Source organism: Oncorhynchus gorbuscha, unplaced genomic scaffold (genome assembly GCF_021184085.1).
Source record: "Oncorhynchus gorbuscha isolate QuinsamMale2020 ecotype Even-year unplaced genomic scaffold, OgorEven_v1.0 Un_scaffold_4915, whole genome shotgun sequence".
Classification (NCBI taxonomy): Eukaryota; Metazoa; Chordata; class Actinopteri; order Salmoniformes; family Salmonidae; genus Oncorhynchus; species Oncorhynchus gorbuscha.
This window is the reverse complement of record NW_025748833.1, coordinates 18795-30400: the sequence shown is the minus strand read 5'-3', so window position 1 is coordinate 30400 and position 11606 is coordinate 18795.

Sequence of the window (11606 nt, the reverse complement as noted above, 5' to 3'; positions counted from 1 at the left end):
ATATATACATATACAATATATACATATACAATATATACATATACATATACAATATATACATATACAATATATACATATACAATACATACATATACATATACAATATATACATATACAATATATACATATACAATATATACATATACAATACATACATATACAATACATACATATACATATACAATATATACATATACAATATATACATATACAATATATACATATACAATACATACATATACATATACAATATATACATATACATATACAATATATACATATACAATATATACATATACAATATATACATATACAATATATACATATACAATATATACATATACAATATATACATATACAATACATACATATACAATACATACATATACAATACATACATATACATATACAATATATACATATACAATATATACATATACAATACATACATATACATATACAATATATACATATACAATATATACATATACATATACAATATATACATATACAATACATACATATACATATACAATATATACATATACAATATATACATATACAATATATACATATACAATACATACATATACAATATATACATATACAATATATACATATACAATATATACATATACAATACATACATATACAATATATACATATACAATACATACATATACAATATATACATATACAATATATACATATACAATACATACATATACAATATATACATATACAATATATACATATACAATACATACATATACAATATATACATATACAATACATACATATACAATACATACATATACAATATATACATATACAATACATACATATACAATATATACATATACAATATATACAATACAAACAATATAATGATACAGCACAGCCTTGGGAAAATACCTAGTGGAAACATTGGGTGTTTTAAGTGCTGGCTCTAACTAAATTAAAATACTCAGCGTGACTTTGATATCCTGTCTGTATGCTTTTCCCCTATATATATATATATATATATAATGAGCTAACTCAATACACATCATATGACTGGTAACTCGATGTAAATCAACTCCACTAAGACTATGCCCTGATGACTCATGAACCTGTCATCTCCCAGAGGTATCCCTGGATAAGGGTGTCTGGCAGTGGACAATCAAAGTGGAATAAAAATGGAGGTTACCACTCACGTTTGTCATGCACCCTAACCCCTTGTGTTTTATATTGATTCTATGATCTTCCCATGTGCTCATTTTGTAGAAAGTTTTTCTGTTTTTGCTTGACTTTTTAGTAATATATTAAATTTGTTTTTATTTTATTTTATAGAAACTCTCCAACCTTCAAGTCGTTTGAGGACAAAGTTGGAAACATCAAGGTGAGCTGAAGGTTGTTGAAATGGGAACATGACGCAGAATAAAACCTTCACAACTCACAACTGGAATGAACAAACAGTAAAAATGGAAAAGTATATTTTTGTAGTTTGTACATTCCATTTGTATCTTCATTGTGAACTGCCCCATATGCTAATGGTCACCCCTGTGCCATATGCTAATGGTCACCCCTGTGCCATATGCTAATGGTCACCCCTGTGCCATATGCTAATGGACACCCCTGCCCCATATGCTAATGGTCACCCCTGCGCCATATGCTAATAGTCACCCCTGCGCCATATGCTAATGGTCACCCTTGCGCCATATGCTAATGGTCACCCCTGCGCCATATGCTAATGGTCACCCCTGCGCCATATTCTAATGGTCACCCCTGCGCCATATGCTAATGGTCACCCCTGCGCCATATGCTAATGGTCACCCCTGCGCCATATGCTAATGGTCACCCCTGCGCCATATGCTAATGGTCACCCCTGCGCCATATGCTAATGGTCACCCCTGCGCCATATGCTAATGGTCACCCCTGCGCCATATGCTAATGGTCACCCCTGCGCCATATGCTAATGGTCACCCCTGCGCCATATGCTAATGGTCACCCCTGCGCCATATGCTAATGGTCACCCCTGCGCCATATGCTAATGGTCACCCCTGCGCCATAGACGAGTTAGGCTTTAGCCTCTTCCTGCACGGGATTGGATTATTCTCAACTGTCTCTCAAAACAACCCTTGAAAAAATGAAATGACTCCCTGAAGATTTCCCATTTGCTCTATTCACAGCTGGGCTGATTTTAAAGTCTCTGCAGCATGTAAAGAAAAGGTGTGTGTGTGTGTGTGTGGCCAAGTGGATCTGATAATGGCTATATTTTATAATGGGTATAATATACCACTGTGGGTATATGATACCTATGGGTTATTGTTAGACGCTAACACACCTGGGTGTCACTCACCCAGGGGTCCAGAGTGACACAACGGTCTAAAAGGCACTGCATCGCAATGCTGGAGGCGTCACTACAGACTCAGTTCGATTCCAGGCTGTATCACAAGCGACGTGATTTGGGAATACATAGGCTGACGCACAATTTTGGCCCAGCGTCGTCTGGAGTTTGGCGGTTAATCGGCTGTCATTGTAAATAAGAATTTGTTCTTAACTTGAGCACTAGTTAAATAAAAATCAGACGGAAGAGTGTCACATTAACGATTCACGGTGCTGCTGAAAAGTGTACAACCTTTTTTTAACGGGTGCTTGATCTACACAAATCTCAGACCATATTCTCTACAGTCTCACACGGCTCCTTTTTGAAATGAAATGACTTAAGATTTACCCCATACCATCCTCCTCCCCCTTTCTCTCTTCCTCTTTCTCTCTTCCTCTTTCTTTCTCTCTTCATCTTTCTTTCTCTCTTCATCTTTCTCTCTTCCTCTCTTCCTCTTTCTCTCTTTCTCTTCCTCTTTCTTTCTTTCTCTCTTCCTCTTTCTTTCTTTCTCTCTTCCTCTTCCTCTCTTTCTCTCTTCCTCTCTTCCTCTTCCTCTCTTCCTCTCTTCCTCTCTTCCTCTCTTCCTCTCTTCCTCTTCCTCTCTTCCTCTCTTTCTCTCTTCCTCTCTTCCTCTTCCTCTCTTCCTCTCTTTCTCTCTTCCTCTCTTCCTCTTTGTCTCTTCCTCTCTTCCTCTTCAGTACAAGGTGGTTGGAGCCAGAGGTAACGGTGAAGCTGTCCAGTCCCCGACCGACACGAACCCTGTTCAGGACAACGCACCCTTCTGAAGACCCCCCCCACACACACTCCCCTCCCCCTCTCTCTCATCACCGGGACTGTGACATCATCATTAAGCGCCTCATCACTGAGTGACACATGACCTTTGGCCTAAAGAAGTCACCCTCTAATCTCCACATTACTCACTACTGCCTCCCTCGCCTGACCTGGAAAACGTAGTGCCCTATATCATTAATACTACGGCCCAGTCCTAAATCACCCCCTAGCCCCTACTCCATAGCCCCTACCCTCTCACTTGTGGAGAACTGAAAGGACTGGAGGGATGTGTGCAGTATGACAACAATTCCACCTATCAACTATGACAGGTCAGGTGGAGCCACTAGTATTATTTAAACCAATAGGTTGATTTGTTGCATATTGCTTAGACTTATCTAGTTCCTTCAGATCTCCACAAGTGCTAGGAAAGGTTAGGGCTAAAGGTCTACGTTGGAATCCCCCCTCGCCTACCAAGAGCATGTGCATATCTCATCTCACTGTGCAAATACAAACTACCGCAAAATACAACCTGAGGTTACATAACATCAACTCACCACAGCTTGTAAAAAAATATTTAAAAAGACAACTACGGTGAACCATTTTGTATTATAAAATAATTTTACACTGCTTTGCATAATGTTTTTACATGACTTATCTGTATGTATAAATATATATGAATAAATATATTGTTAACACATAAGGCCAGTCGGCATTCATCCGCAGGGGTATGGCTGACGTGGAGGCTCAAATTAAAAGGCAGATATATAAAACACTACAGTTTGGTGCCCTGCTGAGCGTTCAAATTTCTGTTTGGTGTGCTTCTACAATGTGGAAGCAAGGCTTTAGTGTAAAGACCAGTTTCTACCTTCATCAGATGTCTTTAAGCCTCTTTCAGTCCTATTGCTTTCTGTTACTTTGCTGGTATAAAATAAATGTTTAAAAAAATTATTTATAATCTTTCTCAATCTGGAAGTTGTAGAATATCGTTTAACCTGGAAGGTGTTTGCTTTCTCTTTTATTTTGTAGGCTCAAGTGTTTACTGTGTTTGTGCCACATCTGAAATGAGATAACTGTCAGCAGAGTCCAGACAGCTCTCTGTGTCCGCCATTTTATTCTAAGAATTGTCCTCGTGCCTCAGGCGTAACCCCCAACACACACACTTGTATGTACACAGTCCTGTAGCCCAGACGTACTCTCACCCACCATGTGACTAGCTCTACTGTTATTTATATATCAACAACACTTCCTGTTTGGCCCGTGTGTGCACTAACCCAACCTCTTTACACTATAACACAACTTGAAATAGCAACACTTCCTGTTTATTGCCAGTGTGCACTAACCCAACCTCTTTACACTATAACACAACTTGAAATAGCAACACTTCCTGTTTGGCCAGTGTGCACTAACCTAACCTCTTTACACTATAACACAACTTGAAATAGCAACACTTCCTGCTCTGGCCCGTGTGCACTAACTCCAACCTCTTTACACTATAACACAACTTGAAATAGCAACACTTCCTGTTTGGCCAGTGTGCACTAACCCAACCTCTTTTTACACTATAACACAACTTGAAATAGCAACACTTCCTGTTTGGCCCGTGTGCACCCCAACCTCTTTACACTATAACACAACTTGAAATAGCAACACTTCCTGTTTGGCCAGTGTGCACTAACCCAACCTCTTTACACTATAACACAACTTGAAATAGCAACACTTCCTGTTTGGCCAGTGTGCACTAACCCAACCTCTCTTACACTATAACACAACTTGAAATAGCAACACTTCCTGTTTGGCCAGTGTGCACTAACCCAACCTCTTACACTATAACACAACTTGAAATAGCAACACTTCCTGTTTGGCCAGTGTGCACTAACCCAACCTCTTTTACACTATAACACAACTTGAAATAGCAACACTTCCTGTTTGGCCAGTGTGCACTAACCCAACCTCTTTTTACACTATAACACAACTTGAAATAGCAACACTTCCTGTTTGGCCAGTGTACTAACCCAACCTCTTTACACTATAACACAACTTGAAATGGCACACTTCTGTTTGGCCAGTGCTAACCCAACCTCTTTACACTATAACACAACTTGAAATGGCAACACTTCCTGTTTGGCCAGTGTGCACTAACCCAACCTTTTACACTATAACACAACTTGAAATAGCAACACTCCTGTTTTGCCAGTGTGCACTAACCCAACCTCTTACACTATAAACACAACTTGAAATAGCAACACTTCCTGTTTGGCCTGCGGTGCACTAACTCCAACCTCTTTACACTATAACACAACTTGAAATAGCAACACTTCCTGTTTGGCCAGTGTGCACTAACCCAACCTCTTACACTATAACACAACTTGAAATAGCAACACTTCCCTGTTTGGCCAGTGTGCACTAACCCAACTCCTTTACACTATAACACAACTTGAAATAGCAACACTTCCTGTTTGCCCGTGTGCACTAACTCCAACCTCTTTACACTATAACACAACTTGAAATAGCAACACTTCCTGGGTTTGGCCAGTGTGCACTAACCCAACCTCTTTACACTATAACACAACTTGAAATAGCAAATACTTCCTGTTTGGCCAGTGTGCACTAACCCAACCTTTACACTATAACACAACTTGAAATAGCAACACTTCCTGTTTGGCCAGTGTGCACTAACCCAACCTCTTTACACTATAACACAACTTGAAATAGCAACACTTCCTGTTTGGCCCGGTGCACTAACCCAACCTCTTTACACTATAACACAACTTGAAATAGCTTCTATTGGTTTGGTAACAACTCACTTTTTGTTATTTTCAACATGATGTATCTATGGAGATTATATCCCCCCCCAATTTAATGTTACATTTCTATCCAGGGGATGGAGTATTCATTTACCCTTTTGACTTCTTTATAATTATAATTTTTTATTATTTAGTAGTGATGATCATATTTAGGTTATGTGTTTTTGATGTCTCATTCTTGGTTGGAGCTTAAATAAGGTTTGTTTTTATATTTAATTGCCATCTGTAAATCAAGCAATATGTAATTACCTGTCTACAGATCTCTCTCACTTTCAAATTAATAACATAGTTATTATATAGATGGTAGGTCGGCTACTTATCTGACCGGTTTCACCGATCTGACCGTTTCCCACCGATCTGGACCGTTTCCCACCGATCTGACCGGTTTCCCACCGATCTGGACCGGTTTCCCCAGACACGGATCAGACCAGAGAATTTCCGTTAGGAATGCGTTTTAGTCCAGGATTTAGCTTAATCTGTTGGCAGACAGGGCCTCCCTAAGCCAACCCAATTCATGTTTTGTCCGATTTTTGTTTTATTGGCAAAAGATCTGATCGGTCAAAAATACCAATTTTAGTGGCAAAAGAACAGAATTGGGCTGCCTGTGTAAACGCAGCCTTGGTATATTCTGTTGTCTCTGGTTATGACTGAGCAAGGGGAAAGGCAGATGTATCCCATAGATTGTGTAGAGCTGCAAAAACATTGTTTGGGTCTAATGTACATTTTTGGGACGCCACAGCTGAATTTGTTAAAACACATTATTGAAGGCATGTACAATGTTGGGAATGATAAGAATATATATATATATATATATATATATATATATAGCTTTATTTAGAATGGGAGCCTAGTTGTAGACCTTTTAAATGGATATGAGAATGATGGATGAATTCAAATGTTGGTTTGTTATATGTTGAGAATATCAATAAAGCATTCCTTTAAACAAAGGAGAGTTGTGGGTAATGTTCAAATTTAATCAATCGATCCAATATATTTTTTTACAAAACCCTTTCCCTCAGCAGTTCTTGAAGTTCTTTACTGTTACCTGCCCAAAGTGCAAACTACTGAACAAAAATATACATGCTGTTTTCATGTTTCATGAGCTGAAATAAGTTATTTTATTTATCTTATATTGTGTTTACAAATGTGTTTATGTAACAGTATAACTTTAGACCGTCCCCTCGACCATACCCGGGCGCGAACCAGTGACCCTCTGCACACATCAACAACAGTCACCCACGAAGCATCGTTACCCATCGCTCCACAAAAGCCGCGGCCAACTAAGCTAGTCGTTTCACATCCGTTACATTTACATCCTTGTTAGTGAGCGTTTCTCCTTTGCCAAGAGGATAATCCATCCATCTGACAGGTGTGGCATATCAAGAAGCTGATTTAAACACTATTCATTGGGCAAAAATGTTTTAACAATGGCAACTTAATGGAATAAAATGTTATTGGTCACATGCACATATTTAGCAGATGTTATTGGTCACATGCACATATTTAGCAGATGTTATTGGTCACATGCACATATTTAGCAGATGTTATTGGTCACATGCACATATTTAGCAGATGTTATTGTAGGTGTAGTGAAATGCTTGCATTCCTAGCTTCAACAGTGTAGTAGTATCTAACAATGCACATCTAAAAGTAAATCAAATTCAATTAAGAAATATTTCAGGAGAGCAATGTCAGAGTGGTATTGCCTAAAATACAGTAGAATAGAATACAGTATATAGAATACAGTATATACACATGAAATTAGTAAAGCAGTATGTAAACATTATTAAATTGACCAGTGTTCCATTATTAAAGTGGCCAGTGATTCCATGTCTATGCACAGTGGACTCCAAAATTACTGGCACCTCTGACTGGCAATGCACAAACAATACTTGAAAAAAATATATAAACAATATAATTATAGAAAAACTCAAAATACCAACTTGAGAAATACTGTACTTTGTTTCGTTCCATTGACACCTTAATAATTTCATTAAATCAATGTCCTCCAATTCAAGGTTTGCATTAATTGAAACTCCCTTAAAGATTATTGTAAATAACATCTGCAAAATTTAAACGTGAAAATTAAATTCCACTTTTAAGTTTAGATCTTAAGGAACTATATTGAGCCATTTCATCACATCCTGTTTCACTGGGGTATAAAAATGAGGTAACACGCATACGTATCCCTCTGTCATCAACACCATGAAGAAAAAGGAACTGGCAGTTGAAAACAGATGGGCGTAGACCTTCATAAATCTGGTAACTGCTACAGAAGATCCACAAACGATTAAATATACCACTGAGCACTGTCAGGGCAAGTATTTTAAAAATTCAAAACATATAGAACTGTTGAAAACCTCACGGGAAGAGGACAAACATGCATTTTGACCCCAGGATATGGAGGAGGATGGTGAGAGGAAGCAACAAACTACCCCACAATCAGTGTGAAAGAATTGTTGGCCGTAGGGGTCACCAGGTTAAACACCACTAAACCCACAGCCACAGGCTCTTTGGAAGAGTTGCCAGCTCTTTCTGACCCCAATTCACAGACGCTAAGCGCTTGGAGCCAAACGTCATTTAAATTATATGACTGGAAGGAGGTGCTCTGGTGGAGATGAGACCAAAATGGAACGTTTTGGTCAGATACAGCATCGGCATGTTTGGCGTCGAAACAGAGATGCATACCGGAGAGGCACCTCTTGCCTGCAGAATGAAACAGAGATGCAGGAGAGGCACCTCATACCCACGGTGAAACAGAGATGCAGGGAGAGAGGCACCTCATACCCACGGTGAAACAGAGATGCATACCAGGAGAGGCACCTCATACCCACGGTGAAACAGAGATGCAAGGAGAGGCACCTCATACCCACGGTGAAACAGAGATGCAAGGAGAGGCACCTCGCCCACGGTGAAACAGAGATACAAGGAGAGGCACCTCATACCCACGGTGAAACAGAGATACAAGGAGAGGCACCTCATTGCCACGGTGAAACAGAGATGCATACCAGGAGAGGCACCTCGGCATACCCACGGTGAAACAGAGATGCAAGGAGAGACACCTCATACCCACGGTGAAACAGAGATACAAGGAGAGCACCTCATACCCACGGTGAAACAGAGATGCATACCAGGAGAGGCACCTCATACCCACGGTGAAACAGAGATGCATACCAGGAAGGCACCTCATACCACGGTGAAACAGAGATACAACAAGGAGAGAGCTCCATACCCACGGTGAAACAGAGATACAAGGAAGGCACCTCATACCCACGGTGAAACAGAGATGCATACAAGGAGAGGCACCTCATACCCACGGTGAAACAGATGCATACAAGGAGAGCCTCATACCCACGGTGAAACAGGGCCCATACCAGGAGAATTTACCTCATACCCACGGTGAAACAGAGACACAACAAGGAGAGAGCTCACTCACGGTGAAATAGAGATACAACAAGGAGAGTTACCTCATACCCACGGTGAAACAGAGATACATACCAGGAGAGTTACCTCATACCCACGGTGAAACAGAGACACAACAAGGAGAGGCACCTCATACTCACGGTGAAATAGAGATACAACAAGGAGAGTTACCTCATACCCACGGTGAAACAGAGATACATACCAGGAGAGTTACCTCATACCCACGGTGAAACAGAGACACAACAAGGAGAGGCACCTCATACTCACGGTGAAATAGAGATACAACAAGGAGAGTTACCTCATACCCACGGTGAAACAGAGATGCAAGGAGAGGCACCTCATACCCACGGTGAAACAGAGATACAAGGAGAGGCACCTCTTACCCACGGTGAAACAGAGATACATACAAGGAGAGACACCTCATACCCACGGTGAAACAGAGATACAAGGAGAGGTACCTCACACCCACGGTGAAACAGAGATGCAAGGAGAGGCACCTCATACCCACGGTGAAACAGAGATACAAGGAGAGGCACCTCATACCCACGGTGAAACAGAGATGCATACCAGGAGAGGCACCTCATACCCACGGTGAAACAGAGATGCAAGGAGAGACACCTCATACCCACGGTGAAACAGAGATGCATACCAGGAGAGGCACCTCATACCCACGGTGAAACAGAGATGCATACCAGGAGAGGCACCTCATACCCACGGTGAAACAGAGATGCATACCAGGAGAGGCACCTCATACCCACGGTGAAACAGAGATACAACAAGGAGAGGCACCTCATACCCACGGTGAAACAGAGATACAAGGAGAGGCACCTCATACCCACGGTGAAACAGAGATGCATACAAGGAGAGGCACCTCATACCCACGGTGAAACAGATGCATACAAGGAGAGGCACCTCATACCCACGGTGAAACAGAGATACATACCAGGAGAGTTACCTCATACCCACGGTGAAACAGAGACACAACAAGGAGAGGCACCTCATACTCACGGTGAAATAGAGATACAACAAGGAGAGTTACCTCATACCCACGGTGAAACAGAGATACATACCAGGAGAGTTACCTCATACCCACGGTGAAACAGAGACACAACAAGGAGAGGCACCTCATACTCACGGTGAAATAGAGATACAACAAGGAGAGTTACCTCATACCCACGGTGAAACAGAGATACATACCAGGAGAGTTACCTCATACCCACGGTGAAACAGAGACACAACAAGGAGAGGCACCTCATACTCACGGTGAAATAGAGATACAACAAGGAGAGTTACCTCATACCCACGGTGAAACAGAGATGCAAGGAGAGGCACCTCATACCCACGGTGAAACAGAGATACAAGGAGAGGCACCTCTACCCACGGTGAAACAGAGATACATACAAGGAGAGACACCTCATACCCACGGTGAAACAGAGATACAAGGAGAGGTACCTCACACCCACGGTGAAACAGAGATGCAAGGAGAGGCACCTCATACCCACGGTGAAACAGAGATACAAGGAGAGTTACCTCATACCCACGGTGAAACATGGGGGGTCAGTGATGTTTTGGGGCTGTTTTAATTCCAGAGTTCCAGAGGCACTGGTTCAGATTGATGGCATAATGAATTCCACCAAGTATCAGGCAATTTTGGATCACGATCTTGTTGCCTCTGTCAGAAGGCTGGGACTTGGCCGTAGGTGGACTTTCCAACAAGACAATGACCCGAAACATGCCTCAAGATCCATACAGAAACGGTTCTGTGACGACAAAATCAATGTTCTGCCATCTCAGTCACCAGACCTCAATCCAATTGAAAACCTGTGGGCTGAGTTGGCCATCTCAGTCACCAGACCTCAATCCAATGGAAAACCTGTGGGCTGAGTTGAAGAGGCCAGTTGATAAACACAAACCCAAGAATGTGAAGGATCTTGAAAGGATCTGCATTGAGGAATGGTCCGGAATCCTTCCAAATGTGTTCCTGAACCTTGTCAAACATCACAGGAAAAGACTCCATGCTGTTATCCTTGCCAGAGGTGGTGGCACTAAGTACTAAATGAGGAGTGCCAATAATTATGACGAAACCTTGATTTTGGTTAAATGTATTTTGTATTAAATAGTTGTATGATTTTGGTTGGTTCCATTGAAACATTAATAAAGTACAGTATTTCTCACATGTTGGTATTTTGAGTTTCTCTGTAATTCTATTATCTCTTTAAGTATTATTTTTTAAAGTATTG